Here is a 15,643-nt window from a genome sequence, read left to right on the forward strand (position 1 = left end):
ATTATGTGGCATATTCTAGAATTTATGTAGAACAGTATTCATACATACTCTTTGTTGTCTGAATGCTTTCACTCTGCATAATTATTTTGATATTCATCCATGTTGTTGCATGTATCAGTGGTTCATTCTTTATATTTCTCAGTTATCTATTCTATACCACAGTTATCTATTTGCCTGTTGATGGCCATTTGGCTTGTTTCTAGTTTATGGCTATTACCAAGAAAGCTGCTGTGAAGATTTTATATGGTTTAATTTATCTTGAATAAATGCTTAGTTGTGGAATGATTAACTTTTCAAGAAACTAAACACTTTCCAAAATGGTGTCCTAACTTACATTTCCACCTGCAGTGCATGAGTTTCAGTTGCTCCAGATCCTTGCCAAAGCTTAGTAAGGCCAGTCTTCTTACTGTTAGCCATTCTAATATGCACACTTTCTTAGTTTAGGATGCCATCATTATATCACATCTGAATCACTGCAGTCTCCTCTATCTGCTCTCTTCCGTACCTGCTCTGTATGCTGCACTTTAAAACCCTATTCAGGTCTTTGATGTATTCCTACATGTCTTGCACTATGGACAAAAAAGGGGGCTCTGTAATAAACTGGAAGTCCAGTGAGGGAAAATAACCTCACAGGGTGGTCTATCTAACTGGGAAGGTCACGGTCGGTAGTCTGCCTCAGGTATATAACTTTTTTAAATTTAAATAGTTTTTTATCTTTAAGTTACAGTTGATATACAATATTATATTAGTTCAGGTATACAACCCTGTGATTAGACATTATATAACTTACTAAGTGGTCACTGATAAATCTAATACCCATCTGACACTATGCATAATTATTACAATATTATTGCTATATTTCCTATGCTGTACTTTCCATCCCCCTGGCTATTCTGTAACTACCGATTTGTACTTCCTAATCCCTTCACCTTTTCATCCATCCCCAACAATTCCCCTCCCATTTGGCAACCATCAAGATAGTTTCTGTATGTATGAGTCTGTTTCTGTTCTGCTTGTTCATTTATTCTGAGATATATTTTATCTGGTGAAAGTATTGCTACTCCAACTTTTGTTTGTCTATTTGTTTCCATTTTCATAAAATATATTTTTTCATCGCTTTACTTTCAGTTTGTGTCTTTTGATCTGACATGAGTTTTTGTAGACAGAATATGTAAGGGTTTTGTTTTGTTATCCATTCAGCCTCCATATGTCTTCTGATTGGAGCATTTAATCCATTTGTGTTTAAAGTAATTGTTGATAGATATGTATTTATTGGCATTTTATTATTCATATTTTTTATCTCCTCCTCTTCCTCCTTCTCCTCCTCCTCCTCCTCCTCCTCCTCCTCCTCCTCCTCCTCCTTCCTCCAAAAGTCCCTTTAATATTTTTTTGTGATACTGGTGTGGTGGTGATGAACTCCTTTAGCTCTTTCTTATCTAGAAAGCTCTTTATCTGTCCTTTGATTCTAAATGATAGCTTTGCTGGGTAGTATAACTTTTTGTCTCTAATTTATCTTTATTGTTGAAAGTATTACAGATGTCCCTTTTTCCTTCCCCATGTACCCCCTTCAACCCCTGCCCCACCTCACCCACCAGGCCTTCCCCACACTTGTCTGCATCCATGGGTTATGCACATATGCATATAAATTCTTTGGTTAACCCCCCCCCCCCAAGTTTATCTTCAGTAAATCCTGCCCATTATTTGTTCAGTTTAATATCTTTGAAATGGCTCTTTTTAGACCCCTCAACAGAGCATGGGATCTTGTTAACTATCCTGTAATCCAATCCCCACCTTGCTTTCTGCATCTTCATTTAATCTTCCTTAATTCCAAATGCATAAAAGAAACTGCAAACTGCCTTCTCTGGAGCATTTGCTCCCCAGGAATTTTGTTTGGGCTCAAGTGAACTCTACTAAAGATTTTTTTACAGGTTTAGACATTTTTTCTTTTCTTTTTTTTAAGTTAAAGATCTAATGGGCTTTATTAAACAACTAATGAATCAGGCACCAGCCCATCTAGTAAATAGAAAGGTGCTCCCCAGGTTTGGACATTTCTTTCCTAGCGACCACTCAAAGAAGCTATCACCTCCCATCGAATTTGCCACTCCCTCCTCAGTATGACATCCATATATGCTATAAAAGACATACCTGGTAGGTGCTTCTAATATACATCTATCATTTTCTCTTCATAAAGTGACACACTCATACAACTCAATAGCAAAAAAAAAAATCTGTTTAAAAATAGGCAGAGGACTTGAATAGACATTTTCCCAAAGACATACAAGTAGCTGACAGGCACATGAAATGATACTCAGCATCACTAATCATCAGGGAAAAGCAAATCAAAACCACAGTGAGATATCACCTCATACCTGTCAGAATGGCTATTATAAAAAAGATAAGAGAAAACAAGGGGTGAGGATGTGGTGAAAAGAAGACCCTTGTACGTTGTTGGTGCAGCCACTATGGGAAACGGTATGAAGGTTTCTCAAAATACTAAAAGTAGAACTATGATATGAATCATCAATCCCACTTCTGGGTATATATCTGAATGAAATGAAATCACTACCTTGAAGAGATAGTTAGACTCCTATGCTCATTGCAGTCAAGACATGAAGACAACCTGTTCCTATTGATAGATGAAAAGGTAAAGAAGATGTGGCACACACACACACACACACACACACACACACACACACACACAGAAATATTACTCAGGCATAAAAAATAAGGAACTCCCACCATTTGTGACAAGATGGATGGACCAAGAAGGCATCATGATAAATGAAATAAGTGAGACAAAGAAAGACAAATACTGTCTGATATTACTAATATGTGGAATCTAAAAAAAGTCAAAGTCATAGAAACAGGGTAGAATGGTGGTTGGCAGAGGTGGCGAGGTGGGGAGAGGAGGAGTTGGAGAAATGAGGAGATGTTGTTCAAAGAGTACAGACTTCCAGTTATAAGATGAGTAGGTTTTGGGAATGGTATGTATAGCATGGTGACTGAATTTAACAATACCGTATTATATACTTGAAAGTTGCTAAGAGAATAGATAGACCTTAAATGTTCTCACCATACATAAAGATAATTATTCTGTGAGGTAATGGATGTGTTACCAATCTTATTATGCTAATCATTTCATATACAAAAGGCCTGGTGCACAAAATTCATGCACTCAAAGGAGGCGGGGGGTCCCTCAGCCCAGTCTGCACCCTCTCACAGTCCAGGAGCACTCGGGACATGTCTGACTGACTGGGAGCAGGCCTAAGCCTACCGTCACACATCCTTAGTGCTGCTGTGGAGGCGGGAGAGGCTCTCACCACCATCGCTGTTCTAGCCAGTCATGTGCCCGGCTTCTGACCACCACGGGGCAGCTCCTGCATTGAGTGTTTGCCCCCTGGTAGTCAGTGTGCGTCATAGCAACCAGTCGTTCTACCATTCAGTTGATTTGCATATTAGCCTTTTATTATATAAGATATGTGTATTAAGTCATTACATTGTACACCTTAAACATATGCATTATTACATGCTAATTATATATCAATAAAGGTGAGAAATTATTTGAAGATATTCTACATATTCAACTCTATCTACACAATGACTCATGATCTCTTATTTTCCTCAGTTTTAGTTTTCTTTTCAAGAGATGAATTAACTTTTAATCATGTTATCTGAGAGATTTAGTTTTATAAAAAGGGTAGTTAAATTGGTTGTTAATATTTTTCTTTAATACATACACATGGTTGCAGTTTCTTTAATATACACACATGTTCTCTCTTACATTGGAACATTTAATCAATAAGATCATTTTAAATTTAAACAATTTATTTTCTTCTCAGTAATATAGCTGTTGTTCTTAAATAGTACATCTAAATATTATAGGGGGTTTTTTTTTACTTCTATAAAAACTCATCTTAAAATGGAGAAAGGAAAGAAAGCATTGAGCAGCGTTGCCTCAAGAACATTGGAATTTACAACAACTATGATTAAAAGTTTTTACCTCATTAAGGGACACTGAGTTACATCTCAATAGATGGCATCTCAATAGTGGTATAATCTCATTGGATAGATAGTGGCTCACAGTTAAATTCTTCCAAGTTTGTTGTATGGTTAAAATTTCCAACACAAAATGTTGGAGAACAAAAGGAGGAGGGGGAGAAAGAGGAGAAAGTGGAAGACCAAATAGCTCTCTTTATTAATTTCTCCCTTCATAAAAGTACCATTTCTTGGTTGAGAAGAGGGAACTAGCAAAATATGAGTGTAAGTGATGCTTCCATTAATAATTTCCATTCCTTTCAAGTTTCAGGTTCACAGTTTAAACACTTACAACCCAAGGGTAAAAGGATCCTAGGGGTGCCCAGCCCCAGTTTCCAGCCTGCAGCAGGACCATTCTGTGGGGGCCCCAGGGACCGCTACAAAAGCCTGTAACTGGAGCTCCGAACAGTAAGCACCTCTCCCTCCTGGGATGAAATAGGAGTGGAGCAGTAAGGAAGGCGGAGTGGAATAAAGGAGATTGACTTTGCATCATTCTTCCGTTGTTTCCACCTTTTCTTTTGCTCAGTCAGGTGACAGTGGCTAGCTGATTTAACTCTGGTCACTGAAAAAGAAAGAAAAAGTCCTATCTATGCAATGTGCCCCTCTCGCGCTTCACCAGCCAGAAAGCACAGATTGAGTCTGAATATCCAAAGCTCAATGGCCACCAGTCCTTTACACATTTAAAGGCATACCCTGCCCCACCCATCCCCAGGGGAATGGGCCTGGGGCTCCTCTCTACTGCTTTCTAAGCGCCTGGAGACTGCAGCCCTGCCCTGAGGAGTGCGAGCGCGGGAGAGACGTTCTGATTCTAGCTCCCCGCACCTGTCTCTGTTGCTGTTGCCTGAGTCCTACAGGAATTGAAAATCATCTGTTGTCCATGTTAGGAAACCGGACCGCTGTCTCCAGCCTGGCTGCCCGAGATCCCTATCGCCCTCCCTGCAAAGTCAGAGGGGAGGGCGGGGCTGGTGAGGGTGGAAGACAGGTCTTCCCACAGAAATTCAGCTCCAGGCCTCAAAATGCCACGCAGTCCGAGAGCTAGTTCTTTCCACCTTCCTGGGTGGGGGCTCAGAGCCTCAATCAGCAGCCCACGGGCATGCAGTTCCTCAGAGACCCAGCTCCCGGGTGCAGACCTGCTTGCATCACCACAGCAGTGAGCTCTGCTGTCACCTACTGCTGTTGGGGGACGCGCGAGACCTGCTTAGGTCAACACTTTTGAAAGGAGGGTAGAAAAAACTTTATTTTTATCTTGGAAAGAGAGCCAGTTCCTAGATTACATCGGCAGTCCTCATGTATTTAGAGACATGTTCTTTCAAAACACACACACACACACACACACGCACACTGCTAGGGTAGCTGGGTGGCAGATTAGAGGATGAAGCAAATTCTTTGACACATGAACCGGGCTGGCTTGTGGGTGACTGAGAGGACAGTAGAGGAGGTGAGTGTGCCCTAGACCTGCCCCTGGTATTTAGAGGACTGGCAGCACCTGCCCTGACCTCCGACCTCCAAGAGCACCGCACCACCCATAGCAAGTCAACTACCTGCTTGAGAAACTGTGGGGAGGCTGCACAGACAGGGCGAGGCTCAGCTGAGCCCAGCCTTCCCCCATTGCTGCCACGGCCCAGGCCCTGAGTGATGAACCCATCGCCAGCTGAGCGACCTCAGCCAACTGCACACGTGCAGAGACACCGGCCGAGATTCCTGACGGGTGTACAATGGTGGTTGTTTTCATTTAATGAGCTGGAGAATGCTCGGCTCTGCAGCCGTGGCTCCCTGGAGGCCTATAGGACACATTCTGTAGGAACCCCCACGCCGCGTTCAGAGAGCTCTCATTCTCTCTCAATACCCAGGCCCTGTTTCTGTCTGTCCTTCCTTTTCAGGCGTCTTCCCGCTGGGTGCGCACGTCTGCGACTCTCAGAAGTATCGTGGTTCATTCAGCGAGTTTCAACTTCTTTCTTACTAGCATTTGTAGGTACAGTGACTATAGGCAAAGAGATACACTCAAAATATCAGAGCCGCATTCGCTGCCCAGCCAGGACATCTGTTACACTTCCTTTACTAGTTGCCAGGATTGTTATTTTGAAGTTCAAAACTAAGGTTAGGATATGAAGATTAAGTTGAAGAAAAAAGTAAATAGTTTCAATTTTCTTTTTAGAATTTCAGTGGGAAGAAAGAGCATAAATAATTATTGTACTTTAATCCTTATTTTTTCTTTGTAATTGTTCTTTCTCTTTCCCAAATCTCAACTCCTAAAGTCTGTGTTGCATTTCAGGCTATGAATCCAAAAGTTGCCCATTATTAGTCTCCGTTAGAGCTATTTTTTCCTCATTTTTCTCTCTCTCTGCCCCGCTAAAATTAGCGTTCCCAGCTTGGAACCGTAGCTGCTCCCGCTCTGAGTCAGATGCCAAGAACACCTTTTCAATCTGGTTCCCGGGGTGCTGGCATTGATGCACTGTACGAGGGCATCAGTACATGCTCAGTGATGCGGAGTCCTTTCTATTCTAAGGGCTGCATTTGACTGCTTAGAGAGCAGCTTTGTCTTCCCAGCTGACAGAACGAATGTGGGGGAGATGCTGAATCTAGATTCATGGCATCGACACAGTGATCAGCCGGGTTCAGGTGCAGCTGAGAGCAGGCTGGAGTTTACTGGATGCCTTTTCCTTAGCTGTGGGCATGGAGAGACCTTTTCTTATCAGGCTAAAGCATGAAAGTTTAAGAATTGGCTGTGTTGCCCTGTGGCGTGGCTCAGTGGTTGAGCATTGACCTATGAACCAGGAGGCCACGATTCGATTCCTGGTCAGGGCACATACCCGGGTTGTGGGCTCTATCCCCAACTGGGGGTGTGCAGGAGGCAGCAGGTCAATGATTCTCTCTCATCATTGATGCTTCTATATCTCTCTTTCCCTCTCCCTTCCTCTGAAATCAATATATATATATATATATATATATATATATATATATATAATTTGCTGTGTCCCATTCCATTTATCAGGGGATCTTTATTTTCTGATCATCTCACATCAAGTTTCAGAGTGTTGGGAAAAGCATAAAAAAGATTTAAATATGACTGAGTCGGAATCAAATGGGTTAGTTAGGACTTGTTTCAAGTTATAGAAAAACTAGGGTGGCTGTAGGATTTACTATTCAGACTTTGCGAATGGAAGGAGGCATTGCTAATAACTATTCCAGGACAACAGGTATAAACTTGGACTGTCCTAGGCAAAAAGGGCATAGTCCACCCTTCAAATACCCCAGTGAAGTTGGTTTAAGAAATAAAGGACCCACATAAACGGCTCAACCAGTTTCTTCTAATGTCTCCACTCTGCCTTCAGGATGGCAGCTTCATCCTGAGACCGGGTCTTCCTGGGGTCATGGGGTGATGCGGGCGGCTTCTTGCCCGTTCCAGAGCAGGGAGCGCCTCCTGCCCCGGCATTTCAAGCAGGAATTTCAAGATTCAGACACTGTGTCCCACGCTCACCACAGCATAAATGACATGACCAAGGAAATGGAATGCTTTGATTGGGTTCAACCAACAAGGGCCCAGCTGTGGGTGGGACCAGTTTCTTACAAGAGTTGGGGCAGTTTGCGGGAGAATGGCTTTTTTCAAAATTAAAACGTGGTTAATAATAATGTCAATGAAAGAATGTCCAACCTAAGAAAAAGTCTTATAACAGTTTATTTGCGCCAAACTGACCACAGTTGCTGGGAAGCAAAATCTTAATGGATTGCAAAAATGCTCCAAATAATGGCAGTTTTGCAGCTTAATTTATGCATTAGAATCAAAGGAGGAGACGTAGGATGGTTACGTGAAATTCATTTGGTGGTAGATTAGGGAGGTAGGAGAAAAACAGAGCTGGGAAATCTCTGAGATTGCATAAACAATAAAAAGGAGAGACACGTAGTTCTTTAACATTGATGGGAACCGGATAGTTCACATTTACAGCACATGGAGATGGTATGCGGGTAACAAGATAATCATGTGGTCATATGCTCTGGTGCCTGAGGTTGTTCCTTGAAGGGTTCTGGAAAAGATATTACTCTGTCATTTCAACAGTATGTTATCTTAGATGCACAAAAGCAATAGACAATCTCAAAGGTAAAGATTCGCCTTCTTGCAGATAGCTACACACTAGGACGTGACTACTCACCATGACCCACACTGAGCTGGGAATTGTTACATTCCGACCACCCTTGTGGTTACGTAGGTCTCTGGGTAAGGTCAGCCATGCGGGCCTCCCCTGACCGTGTCAGGTTTCGTGTGTGGCCCCTTTTCATCCGCATTAAGAAAGGAGGTGAGTGCTGCATAGGTAAACAGCAAACATCTGCTCTAACGGAAATAAACGTGAAATTCAATAGGCGACTTCCTTTAGGCTGTGGTAGCTAAGGAGGGAATTCCTAGGTGCAAATCCAGGTTTTACCACTTAGTAGCCATGTGACTTTGTACAAGTTATTTAACTTAAATCTCATTTAAGTGAGTAGTAACTTCCTCATATGGTTATTATGGGATTAAATGAGATAATATATGCAAAGTGCTTATAACATTGGCATGTAGTAAGTGCTTAATAAATACGTGTTGTTAAACTCTATTGTAATAGTTATTCAAGTGATTTTCAAGGGGGATATTGATGGGAATTTGTAAATGCTAAAGTATTCAGAGAGAGAGAAAGGAAGGGAGGAGTAGGAGAGAGAGAAAGGGAGAGAAACATGGATGTGAGAGAGACACATGGAATGGTTGCCTCCCCCATGAGCCCTGACCTGGAGGGGGAGTGAACCTTCAATGAGGTACGTGCCCTTGATGGGGAATCAAGGCCACAACCCTTAGGTCCGCAGGCCATGGCTCCAACCACTTAGCAAACAGGCCAGGGCAAGTCTGCCTTCTTACACATTATAACAGACTCTTCAGAGCCTTTTCCAGTGTTTCATGATCAGGAAGTTCTCCCTTATATCTAAGATAAATCCCTCTGGTTGTCACATAAGCCTGTTTTATGTCTTCACACAGGATGAAACATGGGTAAAGATCTAACAGACGTGGACGGCTAAGGTGGAGTGTCAGAGATGTTGCAGAGGGAAAATGACAAGCCTCAGTGACGTCCATTTCTTAGCCGCAGGGAGAAAGGGCAGCGGCAGATGCTGGCCTGTGATAGTGAGCATTAAAGACGGGGCGGGGCACCAACGGGGAAGGGTTGGCCTGCTAGATAAGAAGTTGGATTTATAAATATACGGTATTACCAGGGCTTTGATAATAAAATCAAAATGGTGCCAGAACAGTAAGGAAGACATTTGCTCTTTCTCTCTGTCCCCTAGTAGATAAGTAGGCAGTTAAAAAGAGAGGAGAGGGGAACTTGTAGCAATCTGTACACGTTCTGGCAAGTTTACTCATTAGAAAAACATCCAAGTGGAGATTATCAAGCCCTACTTTTTGGTGAGCATGGGAGTGGGGGTGGAGTCAGGGGTTGGCTTTTCTTTGCCTCCCAGGGACTTTGGTAACAAAGTGGAACTTCATTGCAGGAGTGGTCAATCAAGTGAGCCTTCTACCTTATAAATACAATCTGAACCAGCCATAACCACATGTGCATAGCCATTTTATTATTTTTAAAAATAAATTTTTATTGATTTTTAAAGAGGAACGGAGGGGAGAGAGAGAGAGAGAGAGAGAGAGAGAGAGAGAGAGAGAGAGAGAGAGAGAGAGAGAAACAGTGTAGGAGAGAAACATGGAACATGAATCAACTGCCTCCCTAGCCGCCCTACTCGGGAATCAGACCTGCAACCTGGGCATGCGTCCTGACTTGGAATCAAACCAAGACCTTTTGGTGCACAGGAAGACGCTCAACCAACTGAGCCACACTGGCCAGGCACCTGTAGTCATTCTAGTTTTTATTTTCTGTGTTTCCCTATTGATTTTTTGGAAGTCTAGTCTCTTGTAGTTAAAGATAAATTATAGCCCTGACCAGTTTGGCTCACTGGATAGAGCGTCAGCCTGGGGACTGAAGGGTCCCAGGTTCGATTCCGGTCAAGGACATGTACCTTAGTTGCAGGCACATCCCCAGTGGGGGGGTGTGCAGGAGGCAGCTGATTGATGCTTCTCTCTCATCAATGTTTCTGACTCTCTATCCCTCTCCCTTCTTCTCTGTAAAAAATCAATAAAATATATTTAAAAAAAGATAAATTATACATTTTTTATTATTGTTTCAAGAAAAGACAAACTAAAATCTAGTTACTAGATTATCCAAATTTTGGTTGTTTATTAATATAACCACATTAAACGTAATTCTCCAAAACTTAAATGCATTACAAAGGTTATCTGAGGTTTAATTTGCTCTCCACAGAGCACCTGGTAATCATTTTGCATAAAAAACAATGAAGATTAAGGGTCTGTCTCAGAAGTTTGTACTTGATTTGAGAAGTGGAACTATCTAGTTGCATCACAGATAGAAAATTGAAATCCGAAGAGGATGGTGTCCCACAGGAAAAATATCAAAAGACTTTGCTTTTTTACTTCTGTTCTTGCTCTCCCAGCATATTTTGCTTGTGTCACAAATTATGGAATTTTCTTATGTAACTATCTTATCTCCATTATCAAATTGATGGCAAAAAACATGCTCCCCCCGCCATAATAGTTGCTTAAATGGTAACTGCAAATGAATGAATACATGAATCTATTATACTTGAAAAAATAATTCAGAGTCCTGAATTGGTTCACGAGAATCATGAAATAGTATGTGGATTGATGCAAATTTAGGGATACAATAAAGTTACATTTCATATTTTAAAATATATCTGACCCTAATTCATTAATATGTTTAAGAACTTAATTCTTGCTTAACCACTTGACCTACTATTGTCCACTAGCCTGAGTTGTTTAACAACTGACACTGACACTTAATAAGTATGTAAATGAAAGTACCCTAACGTAATACAGGTATCTTCCCAAGTGCCAATTATATGCCTCAACATTCCCTTCAATTTGAATGTGTTAGTAAGAATCTAATTACACTGGTTTATAGCTGATGGAATTACAGAAAGAGAAGATTTCTCTCCTCCATACTTATTAGACCTCAATAAGTGTTCCTTTGCAATCTGTTGCTATTCAATTACCAAGTAATAACTGTCTTAATGAATCTAATTGAAATGCTTATTTCAGACCGCTATCACATGCAATGAGGAGGCTTCTCTTGGAATGCTGCCACTGGATGGGCCTGACTTATTTACCCAGAAAGAAGTGACTTCCCTAGGAGGGGGTTCACATTGCGAAAGCTTTTGCAGAGTTTCAGGGCATTCCTTTCTCCATTGTTCACATATGGTAAAACTTAAGCTCCTTCACAAAACCTTGCTACTCCATGTAGCAACATGTTTAAGTATGTTTTTATTGATTTATTTTTTTTCTTTTTTTGAGAGAAAGGAAGGGAGATGGAGAGAAAGATACATCAATCTGCATGCCCCCTACCATGGATTGAACTAGAAACCTGGGCATCCGCTCTGACCTGGAATTGAACCTGCGACCTCTTGACCTCTGGGTGCATGGGAGAATGCTCAACAAACTGAGCCACACCCACCAGGGCACTCCAGCCCATGTTTACATGAACAGTCACAGTATCATTAGGCTTGAATTATCCCTTATGGTTTAGCTTTTCTCAATGAAGACAGAATAATAATAAAAATTAAAATATGTATAATATATATAGCGTACTTCCTAGTGCCAATGCTGCCTAAACACTTTACATATAGAAACTCATTCAATCTCCACAAACTCCCTAAGAGGGATATATATAGTGTAATTGTACCCATTTAACAAATGACTAAACTGAGGATGGTTTATTTTTTGGAGAAGGGCAATCTCATACAGTTTATAGGCTAACAAATGATAGAGATGGGTACAATCCAAGGTCAACTGGCTCCCACTGCAGAAACAAGACCTGACATGAATGTTAAAGTTTAGTTGATGCAACAAATAGTTACAAAACTAAAAATACCAATAAAACTTCTTGAATTAAGTGAGGACTGACTGTACTTGGCATTTTTAGCCTCTATAAAGATATTCAATTGTGGTGATATCACATGGCACTGTTCCTCTAACGATATCTCTTCTTTCCCTGGTAGTAGGTGAATAATCTAAAACCAAGAGACAAATATCCAGTTCTGTGATTAATTTACAATTTTCAACAAGGGGGTAATTTTCTCCCATTTGCATCCTAAGCTTATTTTCAGAGAATAAACTACTCCTATTGAATTAATTGTCTTGCCTATTGTTAGTCTTTTTGTTATTGTAGTTGTTATCTTCACCCAAGGATATTTTTTCCTTTGATTTTTAGAGAGAGTGGAAGGGACAGGGAGAGACACAGAGAGAGAAACATTGATGTGAGAGACACATTGATTGGTTGCCTCCCTAACCTGGGCCGGATCAAGCCTGCAACTGAGGTATGCATGCCCTTGACCAGAATTGAACTCTTGACCTTTCAGTCCAAGGCTGAAGCTCTATCTACTGAGCCAAACTGGCTAGGGCTTGACACTCTTTTTGAAAGTTAGAACAGGGAAACACCAAGGAAAACAATATGGCAAAAAGCTAGGCCCCTAAATGCTAATTTAGAACTTGAATTCCATGTGGGCTGCCTAGTGGTTAAGATTACCTTAAAAAACATCTTTAATCTGTTCAAGGTGGTATGCAGCTATAACAGAGAGGAGGGCAAAGTCACCTTTTCAAAGGGAAAACTTGTTGAGAAAATTCACTTTTTAAAAAGTGGGGAGGGGGAGGACCCTGAGGGAATACTGCAAAGGGGCGTGGCTTTCCTGACAGTTTGACCTGGCATGCTGTCACCGAGGAGAGAATTCTGCTTCACTAGTTACTTCCCACTCTCACAAGTTGTCATTACTGTCACAGTCTCATTGTCCTCAGACCTGCCTGCTCTCCATTCATCGGCTTCCTTGCTTTCTGTTATTTTTGGAATCCAGGGATGAGAAGACAAAGGAGGAAATCTGGTTTTGTAGGTTTCTGAGTTCCTGTCCTGTCCCTGCCCTTTGAGACACAAAGAAGACAGAGCTGACACAGGTCCTCCACTCTGTTTTCCAGCTCTGGACCCTCAGCTGTCTCCTCCACACCCTGCTCAGCTGCCAGTTGCTGTCCCGGCTACTCTGCCTGGATTGTAGTTCCAGAAACCTCTTTTCTGCCTTCACTATTTCTAAAATTGCCATATTTCATCCGTTGAGTCCTAGTATCTCCAGCAAAAACAAAACAAAACTCATTGTTTACACCCTTTAGAAACCTAAGAACTTCAAGGATGATCCTAATCAGTGACCTCTCCCTTTTAGCTAAATCAAATCTCTAGGCAGTTCATTTTCAGCAGTGAGCAGAGTTCAACTTTCCTGAGACCAAATAACTAAAATCAAGTCAGGGGCTGTTTCTAGGATTTCTTTTTTCTTTTTTTTTTTTAAACAAACTCAGAATCAATCTTAGAGATGTTCCCAAAATACACGTTTGAATGAAGCACATTTCAAAATGTTAGTTTTAGTGATTATAACCAGCTTTAGTATTTTTCTGTTTCTGGACTCTCTTCTATGTGTATATTGAGTTTTAAAATAATTTGAATTCTATTATTTTTTTCAGTTTAGTATTTTGCTATTTTCATTAAATAAATTTATGATGAATAGTTATGCAAATTAAGCATATATCAAAAGTTCAGCTGTTTCTTTCTCTCTGGAGGTGAGTTGCATAGGTGAGTGGAAATAACAGCTTACTGAGTTCTGAAATCCAGATGGACTTCTTCACAGGGTGGCAGTCACTTAGGCCATCTGAAGAGGCCATCATGGCAGGTTGAATCTTAAGTTTTGATTTCAAAGAGTTGCTGCAGGTACATACTGACCAACAAAGGTCCAGATTGCCTGGACCAGTGAATGGTCCTCTCAACCTGAGACGGCATTGAGTTTTGGAGCCTAATTCAATTCCTAAATGCTCACTAACACCTGAGTTTTCAAATTTGCAGAAGCACCCAAGGGTTCCATTTCCATCTTACACCTCTAAAGCTGTCCCCAACCCATGGAATGCCCCTTTCAGAATGTCAAAAGAATTCTATAATCCTCTTATTTGAGAACCTGATTTTCAAATGCTAGGGAGAGGGTTATGCTTCTAGTATGCTTATCAGCATCAACAGTTGCAAATATCTGGCCAGGCCTTGCCATCAGACCTAGGATAAAACTATGAGAGGCTGTCATCAAATTTACTCCTTCAACAGACATTTTCTCTGTGCTTACGCTGGGCCTCCTGAAGACCAGGCAGCTCAAATCATCAGAAAAGATTCTCCTCTAAGATAGCTCCCGCAACTGTAGGGAGCGGTGGAGAAATTACAACTGCGTTTAATTCACAATCTGTAACCCCGGCTTCAATACGAAGAAATTTCAACATCAGAAATAAAGGAAGTTCTTCCTGAAGACTCTGACAGCCCACAGATGGAAATCTGGCAGGATGCCCAGAAGCTTACTATAGATGGGTTCAGGTTGGACACGTCAGGTTAGTCTCTTCGAACATCACGGAGTCCATCCTCTTTGGTTGCTTTCAACTTAAAAATCAACTCAATCCATAGATCCCCCCCCACCCCCAAATAATTGATTTGGCATGTTCATTACGATGGCCCAGCACATGACTGACTCACTGAATGTTTCCTTTTTTCACTGGATGTTTGGCACATACCCCTGGATACTATAACTATTCCACTTTTTTTGTTTCTCCTCATTATACATGAAGTGCTGGACAGAGGCCGTCCTTTCTCATTGAACACTGATATTCTCTTTCCCCCTTTCATGGAATGTGTTGGAATGTGCACAGAACCTGAATGTGAGAATAGGTGAATTAGCCCTGAGTTTTGACTTGGCTGCCATCTGCATTTCTATAGTCGTCACAGCCCCACGGACCTCAGTTTCTGTACCTTGAAAATGGGGATGGCAAAGCTTGTCCATTTCCAACAGAAAGCATGTTGAGGATTAACTGAGTAGGCCTCAAAAGCTCCAAAAGAAACCTAAGAGACGCAAAATCTTGTCCACACAACCCAAATGCTGACCCTCTCTTGGATACCAACTGTGCTCATGGCAGTTTCTAAATAGGAAAACACATATAAAACCTCAAACTAGATCTGTGATTGATTGGTGATCAACTGTGAGCCCAGCTGTCGGTGAGGCACAGGGTACATAAACAAAATGTCCACATCACGTCTCATCTATTCATCAGTTACATGCCCCATGGAACTGCTGCGTTCAGAGCAGTGGCCTGACCTGACAGCGGGGGCAGCAGCAGCAGTGGCTTTCTAGACCAGCGCTGTCCAATATACAGTAGCTCAGTGGCTCTCGCTACATTCCAAGTGCTCAGAGCCATCCATGCTAGTGGCTACCATAATGAACAGTCCAGGAAGAGCACATTTCCACCAGCACAGACGGTCCCACTGGACAGGGCTGCTCGACCCTGACAAGCTTCCCTCTTCTGCCCACTCTAACAATCTTTACAGTAGCATCAGCGAGGCCATCTCACACACATGAAGAACAGTTATGAGGAATAGTGCATAGGAACAAGTGTCATGTTTTCACGTTTAAGGGGAACCAAACTGCATGTTACAGAGACATTGATCAA

Source organism: Myotis daubentonii, chromosome 1 (assembly GCF_963259705.1).
Source record: "Myotis daubentonii chromosome 1, mMyoDau2.1, whole genome shotgun sequence".
Classification (NCBI taxonomy): Eukaryota; Metazoa; Chordata; class Mammalia; order Chiroptera; family Vespertilionidae; genus Myotis; species Myotis daubentonii.